The sequence below is a fragment of the Rhinoderma darwinii genome, chromosome 3, assembly GCF_050947455.1.
Source record: "Rhinoderma darwinii isolate aRhiDar2 chromosome 3, aRhiDar2.hap1, whole genome shotgun sequence".
In the NCBI taxonomy this organism is placed as follows: Eukaryota; Metazoa; Chordata; class Amphibia; order Anura; family Rhinodermatidae; genus Rhinoderma; species Rhinoderma darwinii.
The window spans coordinates 352,122,144-352,141,153 of record NC_134689.1 but is presented as its reverse complement, the minus strand read 5'-3'; the positions used below and the strand labels follow the sequence as shown (position 1 = coordinate 352,141,153).

Genomic DNA, 19,010 nt, shown 5'->3' with positions numbered 1-19,010 from the left:
GGTGTTGCTCCCCCCAACGGCTGCTAGGAGGCACACAGTTTGCGCCAGGCCTGCTTCTCCCTCCACCCCAGTTGGGGATGTAGTTAATCCCTCTCCCCTCTCAGTCCGCCCTCCCATTGTTCCCTCCCATAGAACATGTGGGAGGTCAACTCACCCGGGTCCCCACCGGCACAACTCTCAGGTTCGTGATGCGGGCGTTCATGCCGCCGTGGACAATACCCACGAGGACGATGACGCTGTGGTGGATGCTGCTGGAATGGCTGCTCTGGTAGCCTATCATAAGGCCTGCTGAAGGGTGCTGGGTCTCGTAGGAGCCTCCGGGTCAGTGCACTTGGCGGCGCCTCTAACCAGTGTTGCTGCTCCTCTCCTGCAGTCGATCTCTGATGGGAATAAGGAGGCGGCGGCGGCGACGGTCGCAGGTTAGCGCTGCCAGCGGCGGAGGAGACAGGGGAGGCAGCGTGTAGGTGCGCCTGTTTTTAGGGAGGCTTCGGTGAATGCAGAACAGGCTGCAGTTATTCCAACGTCTTGCATGCATCCTGAGCTGCATCAACAGTATCATTTTAGTAGTGCCTCTTCCTGCTCTTTACCTTCTATGGGGAGTCAGGTCAGGGAAGGTTCCGCTGTAGCAGGGTCCAGGGAGGATGGAGTTGAGTCTTGTCATGCCTCTGTCCTGTCCCTTTTCACTATTCCAGGTTCGACGTCGAGGTCCGTAAGGAGAGGGAGAAAGCGTGCTCTGGCGGACGTCGGCATGATCATCACAGATATCACTCCAGGAGAGAGCATTCTCGTGACAGGAGCTAATTTTCCTCCTCATCGGGGGACCTAACCTCCTCTTCTTCTTCTTCCTCGCCTTGCCTGGATAATGCCAAGAGGACTTTGCAGAGGCAAGATCGCAGACAACGTGGAACTGCTTGTCAGATGATGGAGACCACTGAGCCGACACAAGGGGCTTCCCCTGCCTGTACACCGGGTGGAGTTCTGCCACCCGTTCCAGCAACGTCCACAATGGTTGAGGCATCCTCAGGAGTTCCGAAGACCCTTGCATATGGTGAGTCAAATTGAGAAAATGCTTGGTTGAATAAATCAATTTTGTTTGGTAGTAAATTGGTTTCGGTTTTGAAGGCCGCTGTGGCAGGTTTAGACAAAAAAGAGGCAAAAGCTCCTTCGGTTCCGCCACGGGGGTTAAACCCCCATCTGAGAGGGAAGCGAGTTTATCTTGTTTGAGTTTCAGAGATTCTTTACTTTGCGGCGTTGCTCCTCTCGGCACTCACCTGTCAGTTGAGATCAGGGACAATATTTGCAAAAATTAGTTTGCCGACATTTGGTCCTTGGTCTCGGTAGAACAGGTGACGGTGAATAAGGAGCGCATTTTTGAAAAGGGCTCTGATAAGAAAGTGAAAGTTTCCAGATGTCACGTTGGGTACGTGGACCCACTGGGCTGTACCGCCTTAACGGTATGGCAGCTGGCCAACAGGACACAGGTCACAGTCTATAGTTCATATAGGTGTACCTTTGGTAGCTCAGAAAGTAGCAAGACAGGCTCGGCTGGGACTAGGCAGCAGGCAGCCACCAGGCGTGGTGTAGCAGGACAGGCGTGGTAATCAGCGCAGCACGACTTCAACTCAATACGGCACTTGGACCAGGATAGCATGGGACACAGGTTACAGGTAGCAGGAACGGGAAACACTGGGAACTGGAAAACACTTAGGAGACCATTTTCAAAGATAGACTAGGGTAACGACAACAAAGGTCAGGCAATGCAGGGAGGAGAAGCCCTTCTTATAGTCCAGGGTGATCTGGGAGCAATCAGCTCAATCTCACACATGTGTGCGCTATGGCTCCTTAAGGCTGGGCTGAGCTCGTGAGCGCACCCTAGTGGTGGCTGCGGAATAGGACGACAGGATGGGAGGAGTTCGTGATCAGCGACCACGGACGTTACACCAGAACTTTTGGCAATTGGCTCCAGGATTTTTCTACCCTGGCGCATATTATTTGTCAGCATTATCCAGAAAAGGGTGCGTAACTTTTCATTTATTTTGACATGATTTTTAGCGCCAACAAGCTGCACGGATGCGCGGCCTGGTGGCGCTATGACAAAGAATTTTGCCGTCCTTTGGCTTTGTCGCCGGAGGTTGTTTGTGCGGCCAAGGCAACCAACATGTGGTTACAGTTAATCTTGCCTCAAAGCGGAAAACAGACATGGCACTTTTCAGGCGCTGCCGCGGTTTCAGGAAATGTTTCTGGAACCGTGGCTCCACGACCCACAGGAGCCTGCTAGCTCTATAACGAGGGCCTGTGCATGTTCCTTGCCACATGCAAATTCCACCACAAATGCTCCATAAGCGGGGCACTCACTCGGCATAGCAATATTATCGAAAGGGAAGGCAGCCCTCCAACGTTGCCGCCCACGGGTCTGCGGAGAATGCCGGTGAGCGTCCACGAGATGGTGCCGTGTTTAGAATTTTACCACAGGAAGCGGGAAGCCAAGTTTCTCACTAACAGCTTTGGTCAAGGTTTCGTAATACCTTATGACCATTCACCGGTTTTGTTATTGTCTGATAATCTGAAATCTGTTAAAGAAAATATAGAGGTTGCTCGTGAGAAGTTGTTAAAAGTAGTTGAGTTGGGGAGAACGACGGGCCCTTTCTTGGACCCACCGTATGCCAATCTCAGGGTTTTTCCTCTTTGCCTGGTCCCCAAAAAGGAGCACGGGAAGTTCAGAATCATTCATCATCTGTCCTTCCCCCGCAGGGGGCTCGGTAAATGATGGGATATCCAGGGAGGATACGGCTGTTTTATATACTTCTTTTGATGTTGTGGTTCAGCTGGTGCATAGTGTCGGGCCCAGTGCCTTTCTAGCTAAATCCGGTATCGAGTGAGCCTTTCGTTTACTACCAGTTCACCCGGAGTGTTTCCACCTAGTGGGTTGTTGTTGGGATGGTTATTTTTATGTGGTCATTTGTTTTCCCATGGGCTGTTTAATCCGTGTAGTTATTTTGAGATGTTTGCTTCCTTTTTAGAATGGGTGATGTATTTCGAGGCTGTCTTGCCTTCTGTCACACATTATTTATATGATTTTTAATTTGTGGGTCCAAAGGACTCCGGTGTTTGCGCTTATCTGTTACATTGTTTTCGTAAGTTTATGTTAAGGTTTGGTGTGCTGGTTTTGGAAGAAAAGACAGAGGGCCCTGTTACCAGATTAGCCTTCCTAGGTATGAAATTGATTCACATGAGATGATCTTCAGATTGCCATCAGACAAATTAGCGAGGTTAGTGTCACACATTGATCAGACTGTGAAAGCAAGGAAAGTGACTTTGAAGCACATGGGACTGTTGGTTTTTGCTTGTAGAATCATTCCGATGGGGCGGGTGTTCTCGCGTCACCTGTCTCTGGCAACGAGGGGCGTTTTATTCGGGTGACTAGAAATATGAGGGAAGATCTGATTGTATTGCAGTCCTTTTTGTTTTCTTTTATTGGTCGCGCTGTCACCCATAGTGGTAGCAATTGAGTGGTGGGGTTGCCATATGGCCATATGGCCAATAAAAGGATATGTTTTTGGATGAATAATATGGCGGTTTTGCATGCAGTAAATGGTTTATCCTCTGGGTCTTTGCCAGTGCTGGCTTTGCTGTGCTTTTTGGTTTTGAAGTGCTTACAATTGAATGTGTAGTTCCGTGCAAAACATGTTCCTGGTGTTTGTAATAAGATGGCTAATGCCTTGTCTCGTTCACAGATGGCGTTTCAGCAGTTTCACTCGTCAGCTTTAGAGGAAGGGGAGCCTTCCCCCGACACTTATGGGTTTTGGTAGAATCCAACTTATGAATCTTGTGACGGGTTCCATCATCATAGCTACCTGGAAAAGCCACTGGGTTGTTTGGGATGCTTGGGGTGTTTGGTTGGATATTGCAGGTAGGGTTTTCATAATGAAGTGATGATAATAAACATTTGGAGGTCACTTTGGATTTTCTTATGCATCTTAGCAGCATTGGCAGCAGTGCTTCTGCGGTAAATAAGGCCCTGGCGGGAATTGCCTTTATGCTCAAATTATGGGTTGTAAAAGATGTTACTAAAGAATTTTGGAATGGAAAAAAAGGAGCGTGTCACTCGTGACACCTGACGGCCTGTTTCTTTTGTTTTGTTGAATAAAATCTTGTCTGTTATTTCAGAGGTGTGCGACGGTGAGTATGAATGTTCTTTTGTTACCCACGGCTTTTTCATTATCCTTTTTTGTAGCATTACTTATCAGCAAATAGGTGGCCCCCAGAGTGCGAAAGACTGGGGGTCTCTTGTATTCTGATGTGGTTTTGTTCCAAGATTCTGCCCGCATTTGTGTTCAGAAGTTAAAAACCAATGAGTTAGCAAGCTTGGTTATCCATTGGTTTGTTTAGGGGCCCCCATTGCCCCATGTCTACTGTAAGGGAACTCATGTCTCGTAGGGCCCCGTACTCATTTTTAATTTGGTGCTATTTTTAAAGCTTGTCTGTCTCAGTTGGGATAACCACCCGGTGAATTTGGGACCCACTCCTTCCACATTGGTGCCGCCACCTAGGTGGTTGCGTTGGCTCTGGGGGTGAGTAAAATCATGCTTTTGGGTAGATGGAGCTCGAGCAGTTGTAAGTCGTACATAAGGCCTGATTTGAATGTAGATGTTTCATACCCCCCCCCCCCACATTTTTTATTTATTTTTTTGCCAGATGCCGGCCACCCTCAAGTGTGTATACTGGGGCACTCATGTTTATTTGACCGCGCGCCACCCCCTTGGCTCCAATTTGGGTATGGCCCATGGCGAAGTTCATTGGAGAGGGATCAGGGGTTTACGGTGGGTTCAATTGTCACCTGAAATTTTTACCATCAGCCGTGATTTGACTTCCACTGTTGTTTTGATTATACATGCTGAGGGTAACGACCTCTGCCAAGTAAAACTGGCTGAATTGCTGTCGCAGATTCGGACGGATTTTGATAGTTTTCAGCACTTTTTTGTTGCGATGCGTGTTGGTTTGGTCCAAGGTGGTAGCACGTTCCGTGTGGAGGGATCCAGGGACTTGCTGGCCATAAAAAGAATTCCAAAAATATACCTGATGTAAAAAATAACACCAAGTAGACAACAAAATAAAATATGTAAATCTTTATTATCCCATACGGGAGAAATTACCCACAAAAAACATACATTTAAAATACAAAAAACTAAAAACACCCCGGATGGGAATGTGCACCAAGTCCGATATCTAGAATGATCAACTTTAACCGGCAAGATATAACTCAATATTTATGCAAAAGTACATCAAAGTCTATCACAGTCTAAATAGATCGTCATTTACCTGAAGTGGACATGGTAAGGGTACACACTCCGATCCAAGGACCACCTCGACGCGCATTTCGCTTCCTTCGAAGGAAAGTTGATCATTCTAGATATCGGATCTTTTGGCTATTCTACTAGTATGTTTTATGCTGTCATCTTGTTATAACATATGGTCAATTCCATGGGACTTGGTGCACATTCCCATCCGGGGTGTTTTTAGTTTTTTGTATTTTAAATGTATGTATTTTGTGGGTAATTTCTCCCATATGGGATAATAAAGATTTACATATTTTATTTTGTTGTCTACTTGGTGTTATTTTTTACATCAGGTATATTTTTGGAATTCTGATAATCATTGTCATACCTGATGGTTTGATATATGCTCGAAGTACAATTTCTGTTGATATGGCCATAAAAAGAGCCTGCAGACTTTTGAACGTGAGGATATCGAGATATGTTTCCTCCCTCGGGGTGTCGCCCTTCATCACCGTTCCTTGGTAGGCGATAATTTGGATCTTTTGGATCCTGACAGGATTCACCTAAATTATATAGGTCTCGACATTTTACTATTGGATCTCCAGGATGGAGCGGAGAAAGCTTTGCTGTTGCTTGGTGGGGGTGGTTGGTGAACGGAGCAGGTATTCTCGTTCCCCTCCTTGGCGGGTTTTTGGCCATGAAAGTACGTCATAATTCTTAGATGTGATCGTTATTAGCTGGATCCTGTGTGACAGAGACAGCTGAACTGGCAGAATCTGCTTTCTCAGAACAATACATTTTCTATGTCTACAAGATACATAGAAGCTGTATTCTAAAAAGAAAATAATATAAGTCAATTTAAAAGTTGTTTCAAATCACTTAAAACATTGATTTCTGAAAAAAAATTATTTTGCCTTAACAGCGTACATAGCCTTTAAAATAGGGATCAGGCCAAAACATTCTGCTTTATGTGCATCTACTGTTAAGGATACTAATGAAGTTTAGTATTAGTATTTTACATTATTTTCTACTGTATAGCTGATACATGCTTATGTGCAGAGCTGGTGTTAGGGGTGTCCAACCTGTGTGGTTGCAGAGGGCACATTAGTTGATCCAGGCTGAAGGGAGAGCAAGAGGCGCTCCCCAGAGGCACTTCTGACCATCACTTAATTGTCTAGCACTATTATTGAATTCTGCATGGAGCTGTTGGTCACTATATATTGGTATTATTTGAGTTATGTATGGTGGTATTTACTTATGCATTGTGTGGCAGTGCTACTTATGCACTGAATAGAATATTATTTTTGCCGTGTTTGGTGTTGGTGGCAGTGTATAGTATTGTTATGTGTAGTATGGAAGTGTTATTTGGCCTGTATATTGTTTTTTATTCAACATTGTTGGCTATTGGTATTTGTACACCATATGGGATAAGGAGAGCTCCAACAGAAGATAACGCACAGGGCAGCATTCAATGTAAGGCCCGTCCTGCTTATGTGAAAGATCTACTAATAGTATAATATTTTATTCTGCGCCCTTTTTCTGCAGCCCAATTTGAGTTATTCATTCCATGATGTTGAACTTTATTTCTTCCAATGGTCCATTTAGAAAACGTTATTATAAATGATCTCATAGATGCAAATCTATTATATTTCTATAAGAAGTACTTTGACATCAGTGACCCCTTAAAATATTTGCCCAGTTTCATTTTGGCATTCTTGGGTAATGTGCAACCTCGGCCAACCATTAAAGATGACGGTTCATTTTCTTTAGAAAAAGCATTTTGAACAGCAGCACACGTCTCCCAAGTTTCAATCAATATGTTCTTTTATTGGTCAAACATCCAGTAAATAAATGGCAACGTTTCGACCCATGACAAGTGGAGGGTCTTTCACCGCACCTGATCACGGGATTTGTGCTGCTTCAAATATTGTATTTTTTGGTTAATTTTCTTTGTCATATTTGTTCACCTTTTCTTCCTGGGTCATCAACCACACTAAATCCAAGGTATGCCACAAGGTGGGGCTGCAGCTCCTATAATATAGAAAATATACTGTATATAGTAGCCATGACATAACATATATAGACGAACCATAAGGAGATAACCTATTATGTACATGTAAACATATTAGTGCGCCTTTAGTAAATACTGGAGCGTTACAATTAGATAAAAAGCCAATTTACATTTATTGGGGCAAACCACAGGCCTTTTTGCTGGGGTCCAATGTCCACCATCATATGGCAGATTTTTATGTCTCAACTAGCCTTTATCGTCCAAGAACATTCTTTCTGTAATATAGCTATAAATCTATACGTTTTAACCATGGCCTCACACTGGTGGCGTAACTACCGTTGTAGCAGCCGTAGTGGCTGCTATGGGGCCCACGGCATTTGAGGGCCCGTGCTGCCCGCCGACACGGTGCCGCCCCCCCCATGCACAGTGGCGCTGCTATCAGCCGTTATGGCTGTTACAGCGGTAGCGATGCCACTACGGGGCCCGCACCGGCCGGCCTCTAACATTTTTGGGCCGGGGGGCACGGGCCCTATCATGCCTGGCCGCATCGCTAGCACCGGAGAGGGCCCCGGTGCTAGCAACAGCCACATTCACTTGTATCTGCATCCTCTGGACGTAGATACAAATGAATATTATAGGCTGCTGCTGCCTCTCTGAGGGGGCGGTGGCACCACTGAAACAAACCACCGCCACCCCCTCCTGCACTAATTATACCTGCATCTATAGAATGCAGCTACAATGACATGCATAAGCGCTGAATGGCCGAGCACGTTCCGTGCCCGAACATGCAGCACCTTGCAATAACGCTGACTGGCGGGGCAAAATGGCTGTATTTATGTACTAAGCTTGGTACTGGTGCTGTATATATGTACTGAGCTTTGTTCTGGTGCTGTTTTTATGTACTCCGGTTGTTCTGGTGCTGTATTTATGTACTTAGCTTGGGTCAGGTGCTCCATTCATATACCGAACTTCGGTTTGGTGCTGTATTTATGTACTGAGCTTGGTTCTGGGGCTGTATTTATGTACTGAGCTTGGTTCTGGTATTGTATATATGTATTGAACTTGGTTCTGGTGCTGTATATACAGTGAAGGAAATAAGTATTTGATCCCTTGCTGATTTTGTAAGTTTGCCCACTGTCAAAGACATGAACAGTCTAGAATTTTTAGGGTAGGTTAATTTTACCAGTGAGAGATAGATTATATAAAAAAAAAAAAAAAGAAAATCACATTGTCAAAATTATATATATTTATTTGCATATAAATATATATAATTTATCTATGTGGGTCTGTGTGGCACTATCTACTAAGGGGGGGTTGTGTGGCACTATATACAAGGGAGGGGGGCTGTTTGGCACTATATATACAGGGGGAGCTGTATGGCGCTATATACAGGGGGGCTTTATGGCGATATCTACAGGGAGGACTGTATGGCATTATCTACAAGTGGGAGCGCTATCTAAAAGTGGGGTGTGACACTGTCTACAGAAGGGGCTGTATGGCAATATCTACAGGGGGAACTATCTATAAGGGGGGCTGCGTGTGGCACCTAGGGGGGGGGCAGTCAAAAGTTTGCTATGGGCCCAGTCTTTCCTAGTTACGCCCCTGCCTCACACTACACCTATGACCCTTACTCATGTACTCGATATTTTATCTAATTTACTCGAACATGCGTAGTGCTGCAATATGGGTGAAGGGCAGTGGTCCCCAACCTGTGGCGCTCTTGCTGCTGCAAAACTACAACTTCCAGCATGCCCTAACAGCAGGAAACTCTCAGGGCATAATGGCGGTTGTAGTTTTGTAGCAGCTAGAGAACCACAGATTGTGGATCATTGGTGGATACAGTCCTTGACTTTTTCTAACCCAATCATCTGTTCTGATCCAACCAACTGTTCAAATTGCACTATGAGGCATAGTGGGAAGGTCCTCAAATTGGAACATCCCCCTTTTACGTGGAACCAAGAGCTGGAGGACAACCAGTGTCCATTAAGGGTTAATAGATCAGCATTAAATAGTGCTTCCTTTAGCATTTTTTTTTTTTTTTCAGAATAAATCTAGAATATATTACATTTTTATCATTAACGCAACAATTTAAAATTATTATTTAGTATTTAAAATAATTTCGTTATTTAATTGAGATTTTAGATTAAAGCATCTGGAGACCTTATCTAGAAGCTCTGATAATGCGGTGATATAGTCAGTGTTGTATTCACTTACAACAATACCAGAAGTTTCTCTGTGTTGGGCCCAAGTTCTGACACAATACTTATCAAGCTACAACAGGACCTAAAAAAAAGTTCTGCCGCCTCCCGCTGAAGACAACCTTATTTGAAGCTGTCTTTGCAGTAAATATCTGTTAAGGTCTAGTTTGTATGGGTTGAATCACAAATAACCTACTAGATGTTTTGTTACTGCTGACATTATCTGTGTTTCCAATGATAATAGCAAAATCTACAATTCTATATAAAGTGGAAATGCACATGGTCTCCATCAGGGGAGTAACTAGCGGGGGGCAGGCGGGGCATGTGACCAGGGCGCAACTAAGAAGGAAGGTGGGGGCGCCAGGGTCGCACCATCCGTGATGGCAGCCTGCTGCCTCTCTGAGGGGGTGGCGGTGCCACTGAAACCAGCCGCCACCACCCCCTCCTGCAATGTAGGCGATGAATGGCCGGGAGCATTCCGTGCCGGGGCAGTCAGCACCTTTCACTGACTCAAGCAGCATGATTACTTCTTTGCGCCACTTGCGTCGTTGAAAGGTGCTAATTGGCAGGGCTCTATGACTTGCCCTGCTAATCAGCGCCTTTCATAGACGCAAGCGGCGCGATGATGTCATGGTGCCGCTTGCGTCTATGAAAGGTGCTAATTGGCAGGGCTCTATGACTTGCCCTGTCAATCAGAGCCTTTCAACGATACAAGCTGCGTGATGAGGTCATCACGCCGCTTGTGTCGTTCAACCCCAGCAGACCTGCTCAGAAGAGAGCAGGTCTGCATTGCCACCGGACGGTGCATGAACGGGATTAAGGTGAGTATGTAAAGCTTTTTTTTATGTTATCCTAATAAAAATGTGTGACATTATCTACAGGGGGTCTCTATCTACAGGGTCGGCTCTATCTACAGGGGGGCTATATGCAGGGGAGCTATATGTGAGGCTCTATCTTCAGGGGGCTATATACAGGGATTGGCCATATGTCGAGCACTATGTACAGGGGTGGGCTATATGTGGTGTACTATAGGGGAACTATATGTGAGGCACTATATACAGGGGGCTATATACAGGGGTGGGCTATATGTGGAGCACTATAGAGCTATATATGAGACACTATATACAGGGGTGGGCTATATGTGGAGCACTACTTATAGGGGGAGACATATGCAGGGCACTATATACAGGGGTGGGCTATATGTTGGACACTTTATACAGGGGTGGGCTATATCTACAGGGGGAGCTATATACTGCGGTGGGCTATATGTGGAGCACTATTTATAAGGGGAGATATAGTAGGGCACTATCTACAGGGGTGGGCTATATGTTGGACACTATATACAGGGGTGGGCTATATGTGGGGCACTATCTACAGGAGGTGCTACTTGTGGGGCAATATTTTCAGAGGGGGCTATATGTGAGGCACTATATACAGGTGTGGGCTATATGAGGAGCACTATCTACAGGGGTGGCTATATGTGGGGCACTATATACAGGGAGCTATATGTGGGACACTATCTGCAGAGGGCTGTATGTGGGGCACTATCTACAGGGGCTCTGTGTGGGTCACTATCTACAGGGGGATCTATGTAGGGCACTATCTACAGGGGGCTCTATGGGGGCACTATCTACAGGGGGAATGGTGTGTGTGGGACACAGTGTATGGTGCTATTATAATTAGAGGTGCAGTGTATGACGCTATTATATTTAGGGGCACAGTGTCTGGCACTATGAGAAATTTATCTTTGTTTATAGGTGCAGAAATGCTTGAAAAGTGAGAAGCTGAAGACATCTGAGTTGCAAACTGCAGAAATGGGCTGTGACCGGGAGAAGTCATCACAGAGGTCTGGATCGGATGGAGAAAAAGAACTAGAATCTGAGACGTCACCGGTGAGTCACTTAATGTAAATGTTTATTCTGCCTCTAATCAGCAGTGTAGTCACTGTATGATCTGCAGCGAGATGATGGGTGGTATTATTATGATATGATTTATTTTTTGTGAAACAGCATCTCCCAGCATATCACTTACCATTGTTCGGGCCATTCTGGCAGCTGTAGTTTTACGCCGTACAAACCTATATGGCAGGGGTTGCACTAAATTCAGCTGTATTTGTGCTGGTGTTGTATTTCTGTACTGAGCTTGGTTCTGGTGCTGTGTATAGAACTAGAATCTGACATCGCCTGTGAGTCACTTCATGTGAATGTTTATTCTGACCCTAATCAGCACTGTAGTAACTGAATGATCTGCAACGAGATGATGAGTGGTATGATTCTTTTTTAAACATCATCTCCCAGCATATCCTTACCATTGTTTTGGCCATGCTGGGAGCTGTATACAGTTTAGTGCGTTTGCACTAAATCGAGCTGTATTTGTGCTGGTGTTGTATTTATGTACAGAGCTTGGTTCTGGAGCTGTATATATGTAATGATCTTGGTTCTGGGGCTGTATATATCTAGTGAGCTTCACTCTGGAGCTGTAAATATGTAATGAGCTTTGTTCTGGTGCTGTATATATGTACTGAGCTTTGTTCTGGTGCTGTGTATATATATATATGTACTGAGCTTGGTTCTGGTGCGGTATATATGCAATGAATGAGCTTGGACTGGTGTATATAGAGCTATATTGCTTGTAAAGCTTTATGCTCGAGTTACATAAAAAAAATTGTGGAAAAAAAATGACACCTCATTGATTGGTAGAGAAGACAAACATGGCAAAGGGGAAGGAGATGTTGAGAAAGAGGTTCAGGGGGTGGGCGCCAAACTGAATCTTTGCCCCGGGTGCTGGAGAACCTAGCTACGCCTCTGGTCTCCCTAGAAAGGGGCTCAGAATAATTTCCTGTGATGCAGGTGTAATTTAAATCTCTTGAATTTGTATGCAAAATCTGAAACAGATCTCCCCCCTACAATGTGCGATTTAGAATACTGGTGTCTTCTTATTTGACAGGGGGATCTTTAGGTCACCTTATACTTTATGGCCCGGTTATAACGGCTACCTCTGCAACCCCTATAGCTACACCCTTGCTCTGATAGGCCCAAGGTAGCGCAGTCCAACAATGGATATAGCAACACAAACAGAACAATTTTGAGCCTCGAGGTCTAAGAATTATGCCAGTTGCGCGCGACTGATGTGCCACTCGGGCCGTTTTCAATGGCATCCGAGTGGCACCCAATAGTTTTCACAGACCCATTCACTTTAGTGGGTGAATTGAGTACTTGAAAATTGATCCGATTCTCCAATCCGAGGAAAGATAGGACATGTCCTATCTTTCCACGGATCACTGACAGGCCCCGGCCGATGCACACTGTTGTGTGCATGAGGCATTATATCCCCTCAGTACTCTTTTAGTTGTGTACCCCAACCCTAGATATTTAGCACTGTACATTTTTATGGCAGCACTGTCTGTAATATTCTGATATTCTGGGAAAATAATTGTTCCTGTAAATATACTAGCAGAGTTACCCGGCTTCGCATGTGTCTATTTGTTTGTTGTTTGTGTGTGTGGTTAAAAACTTTATTTCCTACTGATATGAAGCCAACATATCCAATAAAGTAAACCTTTTACTACAAAATACACCATTTTTTATTCTAAAAGATCATTTAAGGGGATGATGCATCTTATCAGCCTGGAGACGGGCTTGTGTCTGCTGGAGAGTCTCTGCTGCTCCTCAGTCTCGCTAAGACTTCAGTCATGCCTCAGTCTGCTGGGGAGTTTCAGCAGTCCACGTATCTTATTAGCCTGGAGACAGGCTTGGGTCTGTTGAGACGTTTCAGCAGCTCGGGCAGAAGCCATGCGCTTTGCTGCAGGAGTCTTTTATCCAAGTGCAGGGTTTGTTTTTGGATGCATGACTGGTCTGAAAGGGGTTAAATTTATGAGAAAGCTGAAATCCAGTATAGGTACAGTGTAATATAGGTACAGTCCTTTCACGGCTAATAAAGAAAGATGGCTGGATTGTTATGCAAACCCAGTGTAAAACAAAAATGACTGGGTTGTTATGGGAACCTGGTGTAAAGCTGTGTGTATGTCAGTGAGGATAAGGCTGGGTTCACACAACCTATTTTCAGGCGTAATGGAGGCGTTTTACGCCTCGAATTATGCCTGAAAACCCGGCTCCAATACGTCGGCAAACATCTGCCCATTCATTTCAATGCATTTGCCGATGTACTGTGCCGACGACCTGTAATTTTACGTGTCGCTGTCAAAAGACGGCGCGTAAAATAACAGCCTCGTCAAAGAAGTGCAGGACACTTCTTGGGACGTAATTGGAGCCGTTTTTCATTGAATCCAATGAAGAACAGCTCCAAATTACGTCCGTAATGGACGCCTCGCAAAACGCGAGTACGAGCAATTACGTCTGAAATTTAGGAGCTGTTTTCTCCTGAAAACAGCTCCGTAATTTCAGACGTAAATGCAGTTATCGTGTGCACATACCCTAAGAATGAAGTACCTGTGAGCTTCTATTGGCTAAAACGGGTCATCTGATGTGATATGGAGGAAGGTCCTTGATGTGGCAGCCAGTGGTGCCATATTTATTTTTGTATTGCAATTTTTTGTGAATATGTCGAGAAAGTTAGGCCCTAGAGAGCTGAAACCCAGTGTAAAACCTTCAAAAGCACCTGTTAAATGTTGGTTTTTCTGACTCACTAAATAGTTAATATTGATCGTGTTTCCTTCCTAATTTTTGATCAGTATTTAATAGGAGGAATACGAAATCAGTATTTAATAGGAGGAATACGAAACTTATACAAAAAACGGTTAGTTTATTTAAATTCAGTAATAAATTTAATACTGTAACAAAGATACATACATAGACAGATTCATATGAAAATATAGCTTAGATTATAATACAGGATAAAGATATCATCTTACATAGTCATCGTATAGGACACTTGTCGCCTCCATCTTGCTTGGCCCTGGGTGTGAATTTCCATCGTCGGAATCAGTGTATGTCTTTGGGTGTGTCCCTGGGTGACCCACCACCACCCACCATCATGTCATAAATACCCCAGAATATAGGCGTGTCAACATTTAAGTGGCTATTGTGTCTATATTTGGAAGACTTACAAATGTCATTACTAATCCATTCCTTCGGGTACTGAAATAGCTGATATATGTATAATGTATACCTCCACATCTAGAAGTTTTCAGAGCCTCTGACTTACAATGACAACCTATAGACAAATTCATTTAAAGGGGTTGTCCAGTCCCAAAAAATTGATGGCCTGTCATCAGGATAGGCCGACGATATCTGACCAGTCGGGGTTCAACTCCCTGCACCCGTGCCAATCAGCTGTTTTGAAGGGACCGCAGTGCTGCTTCTCCTGAATTTTTTTTAGTGCTCATACTGTGAATCACCAATACACTTGTAGCAGCGGTTCACAGTATTACAGCTTTCTCCCATTTAAGTAAATGGGAGAAGGCTGTAATACTGTGAACTGCCGCTACAAGTATGTTCGCGATTCACAGTGTGAGCAGTATAGGAAATTAAGGGGAAGCAGCACTTTTATGAGCACTGCTGCCCCTTCAAAACAGCTCTTTGGCGGTAGTGCCGGGAGTTGGACCTCGACTAATCAGATACTGATGGCCTATGCTGAGGATAGGCCATACATTTTTTGGGACTGGACAACCTTTTTAAGCCTGTCAGATTTCAAAGTACAGACTGCAAGGATCATTTTATTCAGTAATATATTTTTTAACCTAAAAAAAAAAAAAAAATTAAATAAAAAGGCCAGCATCAATCACTCAGCAACTTAACACTATGCCATAATATTAACACATTTGAATATTCTCTGCACTGATGTGATGACTTAGGCATGTACTGTACGCGTGCATGCTCACTCTGCCCCCACCGCAACCTCTATGCGCCATGCCCTGCTACGACGACCGCCGACTATCTGAGTAAGCCATCCTGATTTGCCGCAAGTGTGTCGCCCGAAACGGAGTCACCCCGAGCTATCCCTGCAGTCATCCCTATTGAAGTTTAAAGGTGGACCGTTCTTCACTGCATTTGAAAAGTAAGACGCTCTTTATTGCATTTGAAGACTGAACCGCTCTTACTGTGCTTAACTCAGATCTGACACCTTTGGTGTCCCAGCAGTTGCTACAGGCGCCAGAAATCAGGGTAAAAATGAGTAATAGAAGTGTGTAGTAAGACCTCCGGAAGTTTTGAGACCAGCACTGTGTTTGTCTGGCCCTTTCCCATTTTGGATCGAGGGAAACCCTTGTGCAAGACAGAGGATATATATCCACTGAAGTATTGGAAGATTAGAGCAATAAAGAAAAATCGAGAGCGGTGCCCTGGTAAGATAAATTATACTCTCCGTTTTTTTGTTTGTTTGTTTGCTTGTTAGTAGCAGACGTACTTTCACTATTTGATCACGCCCTGTCTTTAGGTGTCCCTTTAAATGAATTATGGACTTCATTCAATCTATGTGTTCCTCGTCCCCTGTTCTTGATATTGGTTGGAGGTAGTGAGGTCAACGCTACAAAAGAGAAAGGGGAAATATATATATATATAAAGCGCTAGAGATCTCACTAAATGGAAGAATAAGGCTTAACCAGTCTACAGAACATGAGTTATAACTCAATATTATGCCAGCTAATAGTAAAGAGTTAGCAAAGGCAGTGATGGAGCAACTGATGCCGCTTATAACAGAGACAGTAGACAAGGCAGTAGCCCAGTTATTAAAAACTGTGGGAGAACAAGCGGAAACAAAGTTACCATATGGATCACTTCAAAGACAGAGTCTCTACAATGGAGGATGAGCTGGCAGAGCTTCATAACTCAGTTATTTGGGGAGTGAAAAGTATTAGCAGTGTTTTCACTGCAGTATGTGAGTACACTCGCTAATATACATTCCGGTCCCCCGTCGCGCTGATTATGAGATTTTAATCAATTTTTATAGCGCTGTCGGGGGAACCGGAAGTCTAGTTGCCCAGTCTTCCTTCATGACTTCACGACTCTTCGTCATGTGACCTGCCCTGCTGTACTCTATGTACAAGCAGTAGTTTCTGCTTGCACTTAGATTACATTGGGTTGGTCACATAACGAAGCGCTATAAAAATCGATTAAAATCTCATAATCAGCGCGACGTGGGACCGTAATGTATATTAGCGAGTGTACTCACATACTGCAGTGAAAACACTGCTAATACTTTTCAATCCCCACATAACCCCTTTAACAAAGAAAATCTCAGAAGGAACAATATACGTTTAATTGGTGTTCCAGAGTCCTACTTCACAACCCTTTTGAGGGAAGTGATTTAAAAAAAATCTCTGAATTATTAGCATTACCTGGGGAGATAAAAGTTGAAAGGGCCCACAGGTTGGGTGCAAAGCCAAGGGTGGAGGACAATGCAAGTCAAGACCAGTGCTTGCCAGTATCATGGACTATAATGATAAGAATGAGCTGAGTGCTTAGGCTTCATTCACATATGCACCAGGGTCCCGTTCCGTCTGAGATTTCCGTCGGAATGGGACCCTGACTGACACAAACGGAAACCAAAGGTTTCCATTTCCATCACCATTTATTTCAATGGTGATGGATCCGGTCCCAATGGTTTCCGTTTGTCTCCGTTGTGCAAGGGTTCCGTCGTTTTGTCAGAATAAATAGCGTAGTTGACTACTAGTTAATATGAGCATCAGAAAAATGAAATACTGTATCTGGATGGATACATGAAACCAGTTCATATAGTCTCATGGAATGTTAAAGGCCTTATTGCAGGAGGTCTATCTGAAGAGCTTCTAAAATTAATGAGAGATTGGATTGGGACAGTCATAGGGTCACCATTTATAGGGAGAAAGGCAGAAGTTGCAATTTTGATAAGCAGAACCTTTGATGGAAATTTTCTAGAAAGTGATAATGGCACAGAGGGTAGATGGGTAAGGGCACGAATTAAAGAAGGGAATTTATTCTTCACTCTATACAGTGTGTATGCACCGAAACAAAAAGTGTTTTTTGGGAATGATATCTAATGATAAATCACCGCATAATATAGTAGGGGGGATTTTAACGATGTCATAGTAACTTACGAGGATAAACACCCTATAGGAAGATATGACAAGGGGACACAGAACTATCAGAAATGATATCAAATACTTTACTGAATGACACATGGATAATTTAACACCCAGTAGATCTGGAGTACTCTTTCTTCTCAAATGTGCATAATGCATTCTCAAGGCAAGATTTTGTTTTCATGACCAAATTCTTCTTAGCTAGGCTTAAGTCAGCGCATATTTATGATATAACATTGTCACACCATGCCCCGGTAGAGGTCGTCATGGATATGGGAAGTCATAGGAATATATGGAATAACTGGCACTTTCCAGAAAGCAGATTTAAGCAAAAAGAAATTTGTTAGCTCAATGGCTAGTTGGATAGACAAATATAATCAAAATAATGGACATTATTGGGGAAGTATTAAAGTAGTATTAAGGGGAAATATCTTAGCCTACACAAAAATCATCCAAAAAAATGTTATAGTGAATATTGGAAATCTAGTGAACACTATCGCCAGGCTTATAGCGAGTACAAAAAGTATCCTAGCAATAACAATAATAAAATAGAAATGTTGAAAGCAAAAAAAAAAAACACATGACGAATGGTTCGAGAAGATAGATAGCTTGTACCGATCAAGCAATGAATGTAAATATTATAAATACGGTAATAAAGCAGGGAAAATGCTATCCAACTTGACTAAGGAGGGAGGTAGATGAAATGATATTTCAGCAAGTATAGAAGAGAAAGGGGATATTCAGACAACGCATTAGGCTCTCAATGCATTCCTATGGGCACCCGAACAAGGCTCCATAGGAATGCATTTAGAGCCTGAATTCCGGTTTTCTCAAAAGCACAGCGGTTCCAGACAGGTCAGAGGGAAGATCACGTGAGCGGCACTGGACCCGAAAACGACTAGATGCATTGATCGGTAAGTATTTCTATACCTAGCACCCCACTGAAACGCCATTGTACAAATGAGGGGGAAATGTATAAAAAAGTGGAGTGCTCCTTTAAGTCACTATATAATACTATATGGAGACAACAGTTAGAAGGAATTATGAACTCGATAATGGATTAAATGTTCACGGGTGGAGTATTGAGGATATCACATGGGTATAGGATCCTGGGGAAAATACAGGAATTGAGGGAAACGGGGACTGAAACGAATATAGAAAGGTGAAAAAAAAATACCTGGAGACTACACTTCCATATGAGGAGGTCAAAGAAAGGCTCACTAAAGGCCTGACTAGGATAAATAGCATATGCAAATCAGAAAAATGGAGAGAGGTCACATTTATGATGTCTAATAATGCCTATGTAGTGAGCGCATAACTTGCCATTGGGGGAGTATATAGAGGGTTAAAAACGGGAATGCCCTCAATGTGGACAACACAGGGCAAATGCGATGCACTGCTGTTGGGGTTGTAAAAAGTTTAAACTATTCTGGGAGGAAGTCAGAGATTTAGTTCTTCGTTTGGGATTGACAGTTTGTACTTGATCCATGGGTATGCTTACTAAATTA

The 19,010-nt window shown here is 43.8% G+C and overlaps 1 long non-coding RNA gene across 1 annotated transcript in view; it reads left to right on the top strand.

The window, feature by feature from the left end:
* The first annotated feature begins 422 nt into the window (after window positions 1-422).
* LOC142749928 (uncharacterized) overlaps window positions 423-19,010 on the top strand; it is a 72,067-nt gene continuing 53,479 nt past the window's right edge. Inside the window, exon 1 of the long non-coding RNA XR_012882509.1 lies at window positions 423-1,048. This is a non-coding gene — a long non-coding RNA (uncharacterized LOC142749928). The remainder of the gene's footprint in view (window positions 1,049-19,010) is intronic.